This window comes from Rutilus rutilus, assembly GCF_951802725.1.
Source record: "Rutilus rutilus genome assembly, chromosome: 2".
Taxonomy (NCBI): domain Eukaryota; kingdom Metazoa; phylum Chordata; class Actinopteri; order Cypriniformes; family Leuciscidae; genus Rutilus; species Rutilus rutilus.
Genome location: NC_140210.1, coordinates 52,966,249 through 52,986,751, shown reverse-complemented (window position 1 = coordinate 52,986,751; position 20,503 = coordinate 52,966,249).

The window sequence follows — 20,503 nt, the reverse complement described above, 5'->3', positions numbered from 1 at the left end:
CCCGAGTGACCGAGCTTCTCACCCTATCTCTAAGGGATCGCCCAGCCACCCTGCGGAGAAAGCTCATTTCGGCCGCTTGTATCCGGGATCTTGTCCTTTCGGTCATGACCCACAGCTCATGACCATAGGTGAGAGTAGGAACGTAGATTGACTGGTAAATCGAGAGCTTCGCCTTGCGGCTCAGCTCCTTCTTTACCACGACAGACCGGTACAGGGACCGCATTACTGCAGAAGCTGCACCGATCCGCCTGTCAATCTCCCGTTCCATCCTTCCCTCACTCGTGAACAAGACCCCAAGATACTTGAACTCCTCCACTTGAGGCAGGAGCTCTCCACCAACCTGAAGCGAGCAAGCCACCCTTTTCCGACTGAGAACCATGGCCTCGGACTTGGAGGTGCTGATTCTCATCCCAGCCGCTTCACACTCGGCTGCAAACCGTCCCAGTGCATGCTGGAGGTCCTGGTCTGATGAGGCCAACACGACAACATCATCCGCAAAGAGCAGTATATGCCATTTAAGTATAATAAAAACTGTTATAAGGCCATAAACTGAACAAAATTACACATAATTCCCTATTTATGGCTTGATTATTTCAATAAATGGTTTATGTTTTGCATTGTATCACTGCATAATGTTATACAAACCTGTGGCAACATCCACAGGTTTGTATAAGTGTAGGGCAATACACTCATGAGTAGTATTGCCCTACATTATAATGCATTTAAGTGAAAAATAGCACTATAAGTACTGGTGGTACCACTTATTTTAGCAGTAATGAGGCTCACAGTAAAAATAAACACCAATATATGCCATTTAAGTATAATAAAAACTGTTATAAGGTCATAAAACTGAACAAAATTACACATATTTCCCTATTTATGGCTTGATCATTTCAATAAATGGTTTAAGTTTCGCATTGGATCACTGCATAGTGTTATACAAACCTGTGGCAACATTCAGTGCACTGTTAAATAGTATTGTCCTACGTTATAATGCATTATTAAAAAAAATATATACCACAAGTGTGGTTTGCTAGACGCATCGGGCGTATGTCTATTTATGGACACACTGTAGCTTGCGCTAGTTTTACCTGAACGGGGCGTATGATCAAATATGATCACACCATTTTTCATGTCCAACGTTCACTAATTTCTAGACATCCTAAACAAACAACATCGATCTCAGCATTTAACACAACTATTCAACCACATAATGTGTGAGTTTCATTAACTTACCATTGTTCGTTTTGCTGGTATTAATTTTTGTGTCTGAGTAGATTGGAGCGTAGATCCGTCTTTCAGAAAATCCGGATGACACTGAAATCTGTAATGGCGCGGGCGACTCCTGATTGGTCAGATGCCATGGTGTTACTATGACATGCAACTGCATAATGACATGCAAACGCCATTGTGAACGGTCGATTAAGTTACCAAATATAGTTCTTCGCCCGATAAAAGGTTTTAAAAACATTTAGTGCATTAAACATTTTCCTCTACATTATTACTTAGCCATCAAGAATCAGTGTATGACTCTCAACAATGGTGACAATCAATGAAATGCTTCATGCCGCAGTGCATGCTGGGTACCACCAATCAAAACTCACCAAAATCTCCCAGCATGCATTGCAGCTTTAATAAATTATGCACCTGGAGTTGATCTGATTATCTGGATATTTTGTTCGATTGTCACCATTGTTGAGATTCATACGCTGTTTCTTGATGTCTGTGTGCGTCTAAGTAATGTCGTAGATGACAGGGTTTTGTGCACTAAATAGTTTTTAAAAACCAAGTACATTATTTGATAAACAAAACTGCTAGACATGCTGTAGAATCAAATGACTTCTGTTATGAATAAAACAGTTTTGAAACTGCAAGTCCTATATAATCAGAACAAAAGACACTGAATAAGATCAGGGCTTCAGGCATTTACATGATGATATCATCATCGTCATCATCATCATCATCAATAAACAGCCAACATCACCTGATCTCATTTTCTCATGGCTTTTTTAGCTACAACAACAGAGCTTTATAAACACACAATTATAGCAGCCAGAGAAAATTTAATATTAAGAAGTCAAGGGTCAAGAGCACAACTAAAGCAAACGCTAACCACCATCATGGTGACTTTAAATGCAAAATATGATTTCATTAAACCGGAAATTAAATAAAGTAAATCTGGTTAGAGTAAGTGAAGCTGGTAATAAGTGTACGGCCATGCGTTTCACCTTTTTGTTTGGCAAAATTACTTATTATCAAACTCTTGATCAACACTGTGACGTCAATATGACTTTCATTTTTGACCTATTTCGTGACCTAATTTTGACATCAATTTGATGTCATATTGACATCAAATGCCCACTGGGATGTCAAGATTCATCAGGCTCAAATTGTGAAGGAATGGTTTGGAGGAGCATGAAGAATCATTTCCACACATGAATCTGCTCCTCTGAGACCAGAGTTTAAATTCACTGAAAGTCTTTAGGATGTGCTGGAGGAGACTTTACAGAGTGCTGGACTCTTGCATTGACAATACATGATCCTGACCAAAAACATCACAACAGTTATTTCCATCCAAAGATGCATCTTGATATTGTCATCCTGGAATATGGTCATGATGTGTATAATAATAGTGTCTCAATGATTCTAAAATAACACTGATGTTAAAACAACATTATTAATTATGAATGAGATTTGCTGTCGTCACCTGAACTGGGTTTGATATTGTCCTTCGGTGAGGAGCAGAACCTGATAAGAACATAACGATTTAATTATCGATTTATTGAACTCTCTCAGAACTTCAACAGAAGATGTTTTGAAGAAAAATACATGTTCTGTTAGTGGCAGGCCCGGATTGGCTAATCGGGAGCACCGGGAAAATTCCCGGTGGGCCGTCTGTTTTATTGGCCAGGAGGGCCGGTGTTGTCATGGCACTGGGTTGAATGCTTTCCTTATGGCTCCAGTCATAGCGCAGCCCCACTATTTTTTTTTTTTTATTATTTTATCGCAGCCCCACAAAAAATAAAAATAAAGTCACTTTGTTAGAGATGTGCGAACAAAAAATAAGAGATACAAAACATGGATAATAGCCTATAGGCGCAAAGGCGGCGCTGAAAAGGCCAGAATAATAAAATATCTCTAGAAACTCAAGCGGCCAAATAGCCTACGAGTCAGGGCCGTACCCACCATTGAGGTCTCCGAGATCCGGACCTCGGTAATTTTTCCTGAGTGTATAATGAACGTTGTGAAATAATTGCCTAATATTACCTGCTGCAATGATTCGCATATCGCGACGATAACCGACCTCATCATCTGAGCTGCTTCAGCACTCAAACACCGCTCGTCTGCAATGGCAAAATGTTTGAGATGACCGATCAAAGCAAGCGGGATTTAAGTTCACAGAAGCGCGAGCCGCGGCCGCGCGCGAATCCCAACGCGAGTCACGACGCTTCACGAGATAAGGTGCAAGTGGCTAAACTAAACGGCTGTTTTACGATAGAAATTTTAAACGACCGACATAAATAATCACTTTACAAAGACTATCAATCTAAGCTCATCTTCAGGAAGGGGAGATTTACAGGTAAAGATAAAGAGACTGAGAGAAGAAGAACGAGAGAAGGAGATGGAGATGAGAGAGGAGAGCAGGTAGAGCAATAGCCTATTGCATAATAATGAGAATAACTTTATTACAATGGATTCCTATTTAACACAGTCAGATGTTCTTTGCCAATTACAGTGGAAAAATATTATGCCCCAAAACCCCCTAGATCACTTTTGGGACCTCTGTATTTATAAAACCCTGTGTACTGATATTGCACTGAATAGAAAATTATATTTTTGAAAAATACGATGAATTACAAGGCTGTACAGAACAGTGCACTATTGCAGACTTAGGCTCAATCCCAATGCACCCCTTGTCCCCTACCCCTCCGTTTTGCGCGTTCCCGTGAAGGGGTAGGGTTGTCTCGATTCTTTTTTGGTTGGAGGGGTAGGGGTAGGGATATGGAAGCTTGTTTCCGCCACAAAAAAAAAAAAAAAAAAGATAATTGTGACTTTTTATCATACGCAATTGCGACTTTATTTCACGCAATTCTGACTTTGTATCTCGCAATTCTGAGAAATAAAGTCAGAATTGCGAGATGTAAACTCGCAATTGTGAGATAAAAAGTCGCAATTATCATTTATTTATTTTTATTTTGTGGCGGAAACAAGCTTCCATATTGGGGGAAGTGCCAGATAGCCCTTGAAAGATTGGGCCTTATATACTGAGGGTTTACATTATTTTAATAGTCAGTCGGGAACTAAAGTGGGCCGGTCTAAGGCATGAAACTCCAGGGCTGAAAATGTGTCCCAATCCGGCCCTGGTTAGTGGTGTAGTTTCACCTGAGTTACTGAGACTGCTGTGTTTCAGGACTTGAAACAGACCAAACAGAAACACGAAAAGCAGAGCGCAAACACACATCAAAGCCACCATCATCATGAACCTGGAGTAAGACTCTGTTGATGCAAACCCACAATGAGTTGACTGAAAAAAGCAAAACCACATGTGTGTGTGTGTGTGTGTTTCGTAACCTCACCGCCAGCTTCTTCCGGGAACAGGTCTGTGGTTTGTTCTTGTGGATCCCCTGCACAGAAAACAAAAGTGAAAGGACTATAGTTCATCATCTGATAGTTCATCAATATATAGTTCATTCAAACCTCAGCTGGTATTCATTCACCACACATTTGAGTGAATTCAGTTCTCACAGTGACTCATTATGAGACGTGTAAGAGGAAGACGACGCTGTATCACATCCCATCTGAAACCAATGTGAGTCTCAGTGGCACCTCAGAAATCCCTGTAACTGTTGAACGGTCGTGTTTCTCAGCGCAAATGATGCCGAACAGATCGGGATCACATTAATAATCGATCGGGTTGATAACAAATATACAATAAATGGACGTTTTTTTTTGTAATCAGGATATTAGGTGTCAAAGTCTGTGTGATGAATCTGTATATTTCATGTCCTCATGGCTCAATTTACATGAGCTCTTAAAAACCACAGGCACAGTGAAAAAATAGCTTTTTAAAATAGTTGTACATGGAGCTTGAATGTATTTTTTCCAGTATTTTTAACAGTTAAAAGTTTGATGCTTAGACATATTAAGATATTTAAGTCAAGTCGCCTTCATTTATACAGCAACAATATAGATTGTTTCAAAGCAGCTTTACAGTGATAATAGGAGATTACAGTAACAGAGATTGTTTGGCTTTACAGCAGCTCTAGAATAAAGTCACTGTCCAGCTAAAGTTAGTTTTGATTGCCCTTACGAAAAATAAGTTTATTCAAGTGTGCTATTAGTATACTTCTTTTAAACTAAAAATAAGAAAGTATACTTTCAGTCTACTTTGTATATACTTCTCAGAAATATACTGTATGTACTTCTCAGAAATATACTTCAAATTCCACTTAAGTATACTTGACTTATACTGACAGAAAAGTCTAAGTATATTTGGCCTCTACTTGTTGATCGAGATATATTAAAAGTATAATTAAGTAGGCCTATTCTAAGTATTCTTGGCTTGTACTTGTGTTTACTATTTTGATTGAGTAGCTTTTTAAATACTTTTTTAAAAACATAATATTACACACTGTCGTATAAACTAACATGTTCAGCTTTATATAGTAACAAACTTTCGGGTGGAATAGCTTATAGAGTAAATAAAATAAGCATGGAAAATACGTTTATTCAAGTGTTCTATTAGTATACTTCTTTTCAACTAAAAAGAAGAAAGCATGATACTTTCAGTCTACATTTTATATACTTCTCAAAAATATACTTAATTACACTTAAGTGTACTTGGCCTATACTTGTACTCAATCTTTTGATCGAGATATACTTAAAAGTTTAATTATTCAAAGTATACTTGGCTTGTAGTTGTGTTAACTCTTTTGATCGAGTAGCCTATTAAATATAAATATAGAATATAAATATAAATGTTGCCTTTCACAGTAGGTCGCTGCGGTTAACGTTAAGTTACCGACGACTCCGCCCACCTGATGAGCTAAATTGCGTTGAAGAGGCAGAGGAACACACAAACATAATTTTTTATCATTTTAACTAAAGAATATTTCGGCTAATATAGGTGAACTTAACTTACTCACCAGTTAATATTATCACCGTGACAGCGACCCGGCCGACAGTCAGGAAAAAAGCAGGGTTGCCAACTCTCACGCATCGGGCGTGACACTCACGCTTTCAGCATCAATCTCACGCTCTCACGCACACGCAAGAAATGTCACGCCAAAATCCATTTTTCTCCCCTCTCAATCCGTTAATTTTCTGTTGATGTCGCTGAAAACCTTGCACCTGATACGTCAGTTGCGTGTGAGAAGTTCAGAGAGAGTTCAGAGCACAGGTTCGGAGTCGGAGCCCATGATGCGCGTTTGAAAGTTTGGATGACAATCAAGGTAAGCAGATAACAAAATGGTGTGCCTTTCACTCACGGGCGTAATTTCCTATGTGGACATGTCCCAGGAGCAGGACCGAGCAGGATACGGAGCGCCTGCCTGCGTCAATGCGCGCAGCCGCGTCCAGGAACGTCGCTTGCACACACTAAAAATACCTCACTAAAAGTTATAATGAGCTGGTATCGCGCTGTCTGTGAATGTCCTGACGCACACACTCACACACACAACGCACAGAAAGACTCGCGGCAGTATCGAGCACGTCAGAATCAGTTTTGCTGGGCAGTTCTCTTTCGCGCTTGAACGAACAATATCACATGCCAAAATGTCCGTTTTGTCGAGTATCCTCATAACAATAAGGAGTCTTAAATTAGTTACATAAAGTCTTAAATGAACAAGAGTAAATGAGAAAATGAGATGCGTGAGAGCCTGTCAGCAGCGGCAGATTTTAAAGTGACAGCAGCCACTAATTCTGTAGTCAGTACAGTTAACCAAAGAACAAAGAGAACAGAGAAAATCACTAACTGCTCTTGACTAAAGAACGCTTGCAGCTTTAATAAGGATTAATCTAATTTAATTCATAATTTATGGAGTGCGGACTGTTTGATAACCTTATTCAATTTCTGTATATTTCATACCTGTTAGACAGGAAGGGCACATGTAAATATTACATTTATTTTTGGGTTTATGTGAGGAAAGTTTTAAGTTCACTTATATTAAAAATTGTTATAATTTTCAAAAGTAAAAAATAATTTTCATGGAGACATCAGTAGCTACAGTGATACTGGCCTTCATTCATAAAACAAGGCATTAAACAATTGTTTAAAATATACTGTCTTTATGTTGTTTCTATATTACAGTGGAAATTGAGTCTCACATTATTTACATTTTATTTGCACACAAAACATTAATGGTGAACATTTTTGACTTTATAAAATGATTCTCTCAAGTCGTGGCAATTGGCCCCTGTTAAACAATAAAGAAAGTAAGACATATTTTTCTTATACATAGTTTAGAAGCCTACTATATTCTTTTAATCTAGTTAATTATTTCCTGGATTTTGTATCACCATAGTCCCTAAAGGTATGTAAATGCAGGAAATGTGAAATGAACGAATCTTTTTTCGATTTAAGGGGCTTTAAATGTTATACTTTTAACAGCCAAATTCCCCGGACACATCCACCTACGCAGTCTTTATCATATTCTGAATGAAGAAATCATTATAATGCAGTCAAAAATAATTTACAGGGAACATAAATAATTACTTTCCGAGTCTTTCGTTCATTTGTCACGTGACAGACGCAATGAACGTTCATGAACGGATTGAACCCTGCTTCAGATACGAGCTCCTGCAGAGGTGGTGAAGCAGGCCAACACTGCCACTGTGGCACAACAGGCCTAATGTGGGGAACTTGTGTCGTGGTTTTCTGGGGAGGTGGAGTAACTATTATGTGTCCCTTTTGTTGTGATGTTGTTGTTTTACCTGTTTGTTATTTAATCACCTCTATCTTTATTTTTTTATAGTGCAATCAATAAATTAATTGTACATTTTGAAAAAACTTTTTTTTCTCATAAATCAGGGTTTAGGCTATATAAGTAAACAAGGACTGATGTTTTTAAAATTAGGGTTAGGGTTACGCGCGCGCACTGATGTTTTACAGAGTCTCACTCCAGCCAAAGTCCCAAAGTTGGCAACCCTGAAAAAGGCAGCAATACGGCTCCAAAACCATTCTGACTGACAGTCAGGAAATAAAGGCACTAAAACCATTCAGACGGAAAAAAAACGATAAATCATGTTAGTTTGCTGTTAACATAAGTAAAAACATTTGAAAATGTTTGTTTTACATAAAATAGAAATAATATACTAACCTTTTTGGTGAGTTACATGATCTTTTGTCTGTGCATTAACTGCCACTTCACCCCTCAAAAAAAACACTTGAAAAGAAATCTCTCTTGCCATTGGTCAATTTTTCACGGGCAAGTTCACTACTGTAAATTGATTTACAGTAGGCAAGAATTACAGTAGTGACCCTATATTTTCCCATAATCCTTTGCTGTTTACAGTAACAGACTGTATACATATTTTACAGTATCTTACTGTACATATTACAGTAAAATACTGTTCAAATTACAGAAATCCGTTACAGTGTAGTAGTTTACTGAGAGTACACTAAAAGAAAACTTTCTAAATACTTGCGGTATAAAACTACTAAACTAGTAGTTTACTGAGAGTACACTAAAAGAGCAAAAATAATATATAAATGGTAAACTATAAGTATGATGTTAAGTTCACTTAAAGAAAACTTGTAGTATAAAACTACTAAACTAGTAGTTTACTGAGAGTATACTTCAAAGTTGCTACAAGTATTATAAAAGTATATATAAAATAGTAAACTACTAGTATACTCTATAGTTTATACTAGTATAAACTATAAGTTCACTTGCAGTACAAATGAGAAACATAATTATGAACTAGTTGTGCACTTAAAGTTTACTACTGTTACACTTATAGTACACTTAAACATATACTTTTATATACTTCAAGTGGGCCAATTAAGTCCCAAGCGGTATTAAAATAGTACACTTACAAGTTTACTACTAGTACAGATGGTGCCCAACCAGAATGAGACTTTTAAAATTGGGATGTGTATTTGCTGCCTTTTACCGCTGAGTGGCGCTGTAATCACAGACTTTGAAAAGTGTCAGTTTATTCTCTTTAATGCCGTAATCTGCCGCGGCAGTAATCTGAGCTGAGGGAGGCCACAGATAAATTTAAGATAAATATTGTGGTTATACGAATTCAAATTCATTTAATAAAAACAAAGTAGACACACGTTAACATTGTGTGCCCAGTTTTTCTATAATTTAAAAAGGCTATGTCAATAGGTTACTTGTCATTTACTTCGTGTTATTTTAATGTGTTTGTAGATTTATTAACTGAAACATAACAGTGAAATAAATTAAAATAATTTACCGTAAAATTAAAACATTTTCAGGACTTGCAGTTACTAACCGATGTTAGTCGGTTTAAGCATTATTTGTTATATTCAGAATTAGGCTTACATGTTGTTATGATTATCAATTGAATTATTTAATAAATAATCAACCACAATGCCTATTACTAGCCTACTGCCGCAGCAAAAATAAACCAGTCGAATTTCAAAGTCGTTCGCGAAATTACTATAGGCTATACCGGGCAAGTGACAGGGCAAAACAGCAGCAACTGCGGCATTTTAAAAGGTAAGTTTCCTATCTTTTTATAAAAAAAAAAAAAAAAAAAAAAACTTTTTTCATTATTTGAACAAAAATTAGACTGACTGAATATGTTAAAATATAAACAAACAAAGCAGAGAATAAAACAAACTTTTAGGGAAAAAATATAGGCCTATTATGCTCAGAATTGTTTAACATTAACGAAAGCAAAATATGTAAAAATACATTTCAAACAAAATAAAACAAAACAAATTCGTGGCCGAGTGGTAGGCTATAACTTACGTTTCAAATCCCGAACAAACATGGGCTACTTTTTTATTATTAATTTGATTTGATAGTTCTAAAATATTGCTACACCATATTGTTTTTTTCTCCTATAGCCTATAGGCTATTAAATATTTTATATTTATAAAATAAAATTACCATTCATTTCCATTTTACATTAGGGATAATTTTTTTTCCAACAGAATGGCTGAATTAACATCTGCATAATAATAATAATAATAATAATAATAATAATAAATAAATAAATAAACAGCACAAGGTCTTGTAAAAACACTTTTTTTTTTTGACACATATTTTTTTTTTTTTTACTTTTAAAACAGAGAAAATAGTAGACCTAGGCTATTCAGACGATATCTGTGGTCAATGCATTAACAATAGACTCTCGGAGCTTCAAACGATCTGAGATCGAATCTCAGTATAGCCGACAGTGTTTATGTTTTTCCGTTCTTGATGCTTAAATATGCATCTGTTTATTAAAGTCAATCATCTTGTTTAATTATCAATTGTACATTAACATAAATTTGCTACATTCCAGTTGAGCCGCTGCAATCTATGACATATCTGATGAAGGAAGACTGTCAGCCGATTGCACCAGAAAATGAAGATGATGAAGCTCGTCTTTAATCTGCTAAATTATGTTTTTTTTTGTGTGTGAATCATTCACGAGATTGAGATGACTGACAGTAATACCCGGCCATAGCAACGGTAGACATTTTCCAAAACAGATCGAACAAATCAGAAAAATACTTTCAATACAGTATTACTTTCAATTAAAAAATAAACAATGAAAATGTAAAATAAAAATAAAATTAATTAAGTTTTGAAAACCCACATTTCAAGGTATGGATAAAGTGTCGGGACAGTTTATTTATTTAAACAGGGTTGCATCGATTCGATAGAGTTTATTCCCTTTGTGGTGCAAAATAAGAAACATTTTAAATTTATTGTCAAAGAAATTGCAGCTAAATTAAAAAATGAAAACGGTACAAAACGAAAAAAAGTTCAAAGCAACATAAATTAAGAACAACGTTTTTCTTTGCCTCTCTCGCGCTGGATATTTTTTTTGTAAGTTTGGTCTCCCTCACTGCGCGCGGCGGGTCTTTCTCGAAATTAAGCATTTCAGCGTAAAAAACACCATACAGCTGATAATACTGTATATGTCGCTGTGTGTCATCCACACAAATCACGAAAGAAAAAACTGTAACAAATAGCTTTTGTTCCTTCAAAGATACAACATGCCTTGCTGAATTCACCTCACAATAAAACGAGGTGGGTCGCGAATTAAAGAGTTCTGTATCTGCTAAATTGAAATTGTGTGTGGAAAACCTTTAAATACAATCAATAATACTACAATATATAATTTAATAAGATATAGGGCCTACTGTACATAGGCTATGGACTTTTGGAGATTTTGAGATTAAACCTTAAAATAACTTTGCCTTTGCCTGCTCATCAGGCTGGCTCCGACACTCTCCATATGAAAGACGGAACATTAACACCTCTGTCCTGCACCCCCACGATAAAGCAACTATTGCCTTCTCCAAACCCCCCACAGGCTAGCTGAGTTTGCAAAACAAAACAAAGAGTTTGCCACTCGTCGTGGTGTGCCAAAACACTTCATTATAAACTTCAATATTTCATTCAAAACAATCTCAAAACGCTTTGTGACATTTTGAAAAGCCGTGGATGCATTACTGCCACTGGAACCATGAACGCAAATACTGGTTCTGATTTTATTGTTTGTCGTTTAAACGTCATATATATATATATATATTAACAGAACTACTTTTGAAATTACAATTGGAATTATTATAGGCTACAGAAGTAAAGTCATTGTATAATATTTGTTCCTTAGTGTAAAATGGAAATGCATGGTGATTTTATTTTGTAAATAGGCTAGCAAAAAACTATGTTTTAGAACTAGACAAATCTCTCTGCATCAACAATAGACTATAAAATGCATTAATAGGCTAATATAAAAATATCAATAGTCCAGGTTAGTTCGGGATTCGATCCTGTGTCATCTAAATGATCGTAACGTAAGTTCAACCACTCGGCCACGATTCACTCGTTGCGACATAGCCTATAACGTTCCAGTGTGTGTTCGCTCACACGAGCGAGAAGCGCTCTTCATTCAAATGAACGCGCTGCCGCGTTTGTCTAACACTAATTCAACATGCCAGAATAAAACCTGGCTTTAGAACAATGCATAGCGCCACTCGTCGTGGTGTGCCAAAAAATGTACAATAATTTAGTTTTATTTATTTCAGTGTTAATGTTTGAGTTAAAAAAAACCCTCAATTGTATCGCTCACGAGAGCTCTTCATTTATCTAATTCCTCAATAGAATAGCGTCATTGCTCCTAATATCGTCTCTATTTTTAACTTTTGATTCTATTTTTTCAGTTCTAAAATTGATTCTATCTTTAGTTCTATTCTGTTGTAGCCTTATAGGCCTATTTATATATATGAAAAATATGCCTATTAGGCTTAGGGTTTTATATTTAACCCACTTACATTTTAAAATACGGCAATTGCTGCTGATTTGCACAATGTCCCTTTGCGCCACCTGGCGGTCATTTCGGGAACGACTTTGAAATGCGGCTGGTTTATTTTCGCCGCGGTGATTCCGCCGCGGCAGCTGGCGCGGCGGTAATAGGCATTCTGGTTGGGCACCATCTGTACATATTGACATTAGTATACTTACTACATAAAGTATACTTAAAAATATACTTGAACATTACTCAAGTATACTTCATAAAATGAACTTGAAGTATACTTTTTTTTCGTAAGGGTGATACACTTCCGTTGCAAAGATCATTAGTTATTAACTTAGGGGGCGCTTACACAACACCGTTCTAACAGAAAACCCTACTCATCACATCAACTGCTCGTATATTAAGGATATTCATTAGGACGGATAGTCTTCAGCTGTTGTGAATCTCACCTTTGCTGACTGTTATCCAGATATCTACACCACACCAGTACTTCCCAGAGTCTTCTGGAGCCAGTCTAGAGACGAGAGCCGTGAGAACATGAGCGCTGGTGTCGTCCAGAAGAGCCAGTCTCCCTCGTTCAGACCTCGTGTCTCGATGGGTCGTGTGAACACACTGAGGATCTCTCGGAGAAAACCAGCCGCTCGTCTGACAGAAGAACTTGCTGTTATTCTCGTATGTTTCAGGGTATCTGCAGGAGACTGAGATGTTGCTTCCCACAGATCCAGTGACGGTAAGAGCCAGTGAGTTATTCATCAGCCACAGCGCTGACAGAACAAGCACTGCTGACAGAGGCAGATTCAGAGTTATTAGGCTGAATTGTGGTGTTTATCAATGACACTGAAGAGTAAAAAGTGCAATTCTTACTGATTTAGAGTTATGACAGATATCATACCTGAGAAACTGATGGAGGAGACGGTTCTCATGACTGTCCACTTGAACATCAACTCCCACTACCTGTTCTCACACTACATACTAGATAGATATTGTGTGTGTGTTTATAGAGTTACACTTCCCTAATGCACATGGATAAACACAAACACACAGTGTCAGAAGTATGATCTGAAAAACAGCTCCCTCTTCAGGACAGTGGAGGTAAAGTCTGGCCATCCTCAATGTTACACCATCCATCCATCATATTGGTGCCTGATTCTTTTATATAAGGGAATGAAATTACATGTTACTGCCCCATAAATTCATAAATTCATAAATTCATCCATCCATCATTCACCCATGCATAATATTGGTACTGGATTATTTTACAACCCCAATAGAAAGATTGGGACATTTTGTAAAATGCAATAAAAACTAAACTATCTAATTATCTAATAACTAACTATCTAATAACTTACTAATTATCTTTCATTTTTATTTAAAATTCTAAAATTTTAAAGTTCTGACAACATTTTTTTTTTTTTTCTTCACTGAACAACTTGTGTATATTGTAAATATAAACTAATGTTTATTTTGATGGCTGTTACACACTCCAAAAAAAGTTAAATGATTATAGAATATCCAAGTTAATCTAATTTGAAACAGTTCACAATAAACAGGTGAGCTGATAAATGGGGGAAGTGTTGTGATTGAGTGTAAAATGGGCATCTCAATCATTATGTAATGTGTGAAAGGATGAGGCCAGGGCGAATGCAAATGCTCACACAGATTTAATAAAAGGCAAAACATAAATAAACATAAACCATGAACATACAAGAAAAACCACACGCTACACCAACAACGACTCATAAAGCCTAACTGAAAAACAAGAATTTAAATACACAAAGCAATGACAGTTCTCATGTCGTGACAGTTTAATACGACTGTAACCCTGGTTCCCTGAATGCGTCACTTTGCCATACTTCCTACATCCCTGTGATCGACTTGCTTTGGCCTTTTTCGAAGCTAGTGTAGTTCTAACCGGATGTGCTTTTATCCTTTCCTGTTCATGACGTCACCCGCCCGTGAAGTTCACTCTCACCATTGGACTAGTTGACACATGTGCTTCAGACGCAATCATGCAGAGGCGTTCCCAAAGCGTCATCAACGCATCGTCTTGTTCCCTACTCAGGGAACCAGGGTTACAGTCGTAACCTGAGACGTTTCTCCTCTCTCTAAAAGAGCTGCACGTGGCACATCTTTTTCAAGACGGCTCGTCCATGTGTTTTCTGGATGTGGGAGCGTGATCCATCTGCCTAACAGTCACGAGCGCTGTTTGGCATGTTGGGCTTAATTACGCTCGGCAACACTCATAGATGAGTCATGTTTTCATTGCGGGAACATGACCATCGCGATGCCCATATCGAGACTCAATGATCTCTGTGTGGGTAGAGTCCCCTCTGCCACACCCCAATCTATCTCTTCCTCGAGAGGGGAAACAGGTGATACAAAGCCGAGCCATGCAGAGCTGTGGGCCGCCTTCGCCTCCAAAGCAGTGCTGACCTGGGACTTCTGTCAGACCAGACCGCCGTAGAATGCTGGAAACTTGACCACGCAGGGACGCTATGCCTCCCATGTCTGGGCTGGTCAATCCGCTGCACACTGTACCGACCTCGCTCTACGGGCGACGTAGGTCACTGCGTGATCCCTGGGCCAGGTGATGTCCACATGTGTGGCCCAGGAACTCTATTGTGGCTCAACCAGGTTGATGGGAGGAGCAGGAGGAGGTCACAGGAGGGCGGCACCATCCATCTACACCCCTAAGAATCTTTTGTTTTCTAAGAACTGATGCCCCTTCCTCCGAGCCCCAAGAGGCCGTGGATGGCAGGGTGCGACGCTCTGCCTCGCCACTCTCGTCCCCCTCAGACGCCAGATCCCTGTCAGAGCAGGCCCCCGTGGAACGCTGGTCAGTGTCGTGCTTTCCTTTCTGCAAGATGGGTTGGAGCGATGGCTGTCTCCCTCCACCCTCAAAGTGTATGTTCATCGCACATCACGACGCAGTTGAAGGTAAGTCCGTGGGGAAGCACGACCTGGTCATCAGGTTCCTGAGAGGAGCGAGGAGACTAAATCCTCCTTGCTCTCCTCTCGTACCCTCTTGGGACCTAGCAGTGATTCTATCTGCCCTGCAGAGTGCTCCCTTTGAGCCTTTGCAATCAGTTGAGCTTAAGTTCCTGTCTATGAAGACAGCGCTCCTGCTTGCATTGGCCTCCGTCAAGAGGGTAGGGGACCTGTAGGAATTTTCAGTTGACAAAGCGTGCCTGGAATTCGGGCCGGCCTACTCTCACCCAAGCGTGCTGCACAAGCCCTTAAAAGTTAAGCCAAAGCATCTCGATCGCCCCCCGGTGACTGGTCCTAGTATAGGTCATAAATCCGCCTCCCCGTGTTATTCAATGGGAAGTGAGATCAACTAAAAAATTTAATTACACTTCAAATATCTTTTTTCCAAAGGTGGTTTCTGTCATTTGCTGTCGTTTTTATCACGCTGATGTAAGTTCAAGTGTCTGTTTTTAAAATAAGTTTGTTTTTTAGTTAGTTACGTGATGCTATAAAAAAAACGGTGGTGTAACTTTATGATTGACAGCTGTGATTGACAGGTTCTCTGAGCGATGTAGTCACTGAAGCACCAACTGACTTTTTTCAGGATCTTTGGAGGACTGAGGAGATTGTATTTACTTTATTTGAACAAGCCTCTTGTTGTACTTCAATCAACAGACATCAAAATGGCAGCAGAACGGAGCAGACATAGGCCACTTAAAAAAAGTGCAGGGAGAGTGCATTCTGCGAGAGTGAGGACGGGGCATTTATTTCGCGACTTTACTTCCTGCTCACTACTGCACAGGTCTGGTCCCAAGATCGCTACTGTGCAGACTCAAGTCCCAAGATGTCAGCACTATATCGGGACACTGGCAGCTTCAGTTCTCACCAATGGAAGAGAGCGAAGGGGCGTCATCCATCTTTTTATACAGTCTATGCTCTCACGTGATCCTGAAGCCTGGATACGTGGCCAAGGTTCCCACCACTCCCTTTCGAGATCAGGTGGTGAACCTGCAAGCGCTGCCCTCGGAGGTGGCAGACCCAGCCTTGGCACTGCTCTGTCCAGTACGCGCTCTCTGTGCTTACGTAGACAGAACGCAGTGTTTCAGGACCTCAGACCAGCTCTTTGTCTGAAGCTGAAGGGAAAGGCTCTCTCCAAGCAAAGGTTGTCCCACTGGATAGTGGACGCCATTGCTTTGGTATTCCAGCAGCAAGGTTGACCGTGCCCCCTTGGTGTGAAGGCCCACTCCACCTGCAGTGTGGCTTTCTCTTGGGCTCTAGCGCATGGTACCTAAGACATCTACAGACCTACTTGCTGGGCAACTTCTAACACATTTGCGAGTGTTTTCTCTGAGTGGAGCTCCTCCCGTGTACTCGCTTCGACTAGCCGGTAACTAGGATCTGCTCAGGTATCTTTGCTTGCCCTCCATTCCACTTCTCTGACTGGATACGTGCGATATTCTCCTCAGGTGAGTTTCTCCGGGAAGCCCTGAGTTCCTCCAGCACCGTTGACGTCAACGCCAGAGTTATGCCGCCGGCAGCTTTCGTGTTTACTAGGTGCCTCTATGTGAATAACCTTACAAGAGCAGAATACAAAGGAAAGAACCAACAACCAACAACGCCAACAACACATTTTGTGATGTCACTGCATGGTAATTTGTTTGTTAAAGTCATTTGAACTTTTGACTTCATGTAACTTTTGACTTTGTTTTCTGTAAGCAAAAAAAAAGGCTGTATCAGTTTTACCAAATTCAAGCTTGTGTGTGGTCATTTCTGGGTCTTTGTAGACCTAACCTCAGAGTAACCTATTATATGTGATAGCTGGGTTAATATTAATATTTGGGCTATTCTAACAAACTTGTGCAACAGTGGATACAATTAAAGCTTTGATGAACACCTCAGTCTATTCACGAGTTCACACTTACATATAATTTGAATGGGTAAGTTTAATGCGTATATGGCGTGCTGTCCGGAGGGAGGGCTCCGAGCTCGGAGTTCAGCCCGAACCCAGAGTACTCCCCCCGTATGTAAGTGTTTAGTACTAGAAGTGTGGAGAAGGGGTGGTGAAGGGATGCTGCAAAAACTGTCAATGGAATGAGGTGAGACTGCTGAGTATTTATACCTCTCACCATTGATTGCTGAGTGCTTTCCACTTGTGTTAATTATCTGAACGTGCTCCTCCCGAACCTTGTTAATAAAACATAATTTCACGAGTTCACACTTACATATAATTTGAATGGGTAAGTTTAATGCGTATATGGCGTGCTGTCCGGAGGGAGGGCTCCGAGCTCGGAGTTCAGCCCGAACCCAGAGTACTCCCCCCAAAGCTAAAGCAGAGGACAGCCGCCGGACTAAAGATCCCCCAAATGAGTGCCGAGTTGGCGGGCTGGTATCTCAAGAAGGCCTGGATGCTTGACCGGGAAGGCCCGTAATGGTGGCTCCCTGCCCGGCTGACGTCCCCTGTTGGTCTGTAAACGGGAGCGGTTGTAGTTTACAGAAACAGGAAGGTGGGTGGTTGCCTCTGAGATTTCCTCGCACTGCGTTGCTGGAAGAAAAGAGAAAACATTAGTACTCTACTGGGGAAGTTCTCACTCCGTCCACTGTGAGACCAATGCTCGCTGGACGGAAAGGAAACAGGAAAGTGAGTGCTTGCCCGGGAGATTCTCACATTGCATCATTGGATGAAAAGAGAAAACGTAAGTGCTCCGCTGGGAAAGTTCTCACTCCGTCCACTGTGAGACCAATGCTCGCTGGACGGAAAGGAAACAGGAAAGTGAGTGCTTGCCCAGGAGATTTTCTCACACTGCATCATTGGATGAAAGAGAAAACGTAAGTGCTCCACTGGGAAAGTTCTCACTCCGTCCGCTGTGAGACCAGTGCTCGCTGGACGGAAAGGAAACAGGAAAATGAGTGCTTGCCCAGGAGATTTTCTCACACTGCATCATTGGATGAAAAGAGAAAACGTAAGTGCTCCACTGGGAAAGTTCTCACTCCGTCCGCTGTGAGACCAATGCTCGCTGGACGGAAAGGAAACAGGAAAGTGAGTGCTTGCCCAGGAGATTTTCTCACACAGCATCATTGGATGAAAGAGAAAACGCAAGTGCTCCATTGGGAAAGTTCTTACTCCGTCCGCTGTGAGACCAGTGCTCGCTGGACGGAAAGGAAACAGGAAAATGAGTGCTTGCCCAGGAGATTTTCTCACACTGCATCATTGGATGAAAAGAGAAAACGTAAGTGCTCCACTGGGAAAGTTCTCACTCCGTCCGCTGTGAGACCAATGCTCGCTGGACGGAAAGGAAACAGGAAAATGAGTGCTTGCCCAGGAGATTCTCATACTGCATCATTGGATGAAAGAGAAAACGTAAGTGCTCCACTGGGAAAGTTCTCACTCCGTCCATTGTGAGACCAATGCTCGCTGGACGGAAAGGAAACAGGAAAGTGAGTGCTTGCCCAGGAGATTTTCTCACACAGCATCATTGGATGAAAGAGAAAACGCAAGTGCTCCATTGGGAAAGTTCTTACTCCGTCCGCTGTGAGACCAATGCTCGCTGGACGGAAAGGAAACAGGAAGGTGAGTGCTTGCCCAGGAGTTTCTCATACTGCATCGCTGGATGAAAGAGAAAATGTAAGTGCTCCACTGGGAAGTTCTCACTCCGTCCGCTGTGAGACCAATGCTCGCTGGACAGAAAGAGGAGACAGTAAAGAAGAGACAGTAAAGAAGAGAAAGAGAGACAGTTTTTTTTTTTTTCAGATAAGGCAATTCTAAGCCAGAATTGACTGGTATGGTTGGATTTGCGAAGCGAGGTTAAAAATGTAGATGAAATTACCTTTTTTGGTTTGGTCAGTTTTACTTTGTTTAATCAAGTATTATAGGAGACATCACTGCTGTGGCAGTGGAGAAGATTAGCCAGAGTAAAAGAGCTCCAGTGGGAGCATAGGAGACATCACTGCTGCGGCAGTGGAGAAGTTTAACCAGAGAAACAGAGCTCTAGTGAGAGCGGAGGAGACATTACTGTTGCAATATTAGAGAAAATTTTACCAGAGAAATTGAGCTCCTCCAGGACCAGAGGAGACATCACTGCTGCAGCAGTGGATAAACTTACCTGGAGAAACTGAGCTCCCACAAAGGGAGGAGGAGAGTGGGGCTTAGCGGACCTACGCTCGTCTTCTTGTGCTTTAGATCAAAGACGCGAGAAAAAGGAGGCGAGATGAAATCCTTGCGGGATTATGCACATTGAAGTTTAAGTGACCGAGCAAAGATAACAGTTTGCGTTTAGAACAATTTAGATTATCTGAAGTTTATTTAGTTAAGTACAAAAGAGACGGTTTATGGTAAAAGACGAAGCTTGCATAAATGTAGGCATCTTGTATTTATTTAACTGTGTTTCAATTAAGGATTACTAATCTCTTGGCATGAAACACATTGCTTTTATAGCCTAAATTTTTTTTTTTTTTTACGAGATTTTGCAGATAGATTGCAGGACAGTGTTAACGATAGGTTCTTAATGATTCTGTGATCAAACTGCACGTAACGTGCGACCTACTGTATGACAGTAAATCATTTGTACAGAAACAGTTTAAAACGTGCATTCCCCCGATCAAATTTGTATACAGATGGCATGACTGGCTCGTGACTCAAACAACTGAACGCGGCACGGCGCGGCTTACTTTAGGGCCAGCTGTGGCTGCCTGGCGAAGGAGGAAGACCCTTCCCTCGCGTGAAGAGGGCGGCATTGCCTTACTAACCATTTCTCTAATGGCGGGAATTGTTGTATGGACCGGTGTAGAGAAATGCGCGGAAGGAGATTGCGGATGTTTCGCCCGCGGTTATGATCCCGTTTGTTAAGCCTGACGCCCGCGATATTGGTCAGAGGATTGCGGCAGAGGTTCTTCAAAGACGAGAGATTATTCATCGGACGGGAAATGCTCGATTCGGACCTGTTAGGACGATACTGTCTGGCTACATGCTGCAAAAACTGTCAATGGAATGAGGTGAGACTGCTGAGTATTTATACCTCTCACCATTGATTGCTGAGTGCTTTCCACTTGTGTTAATTATCTGAACGTGCTCCTCCCGAACCTTGTTAATAAAACA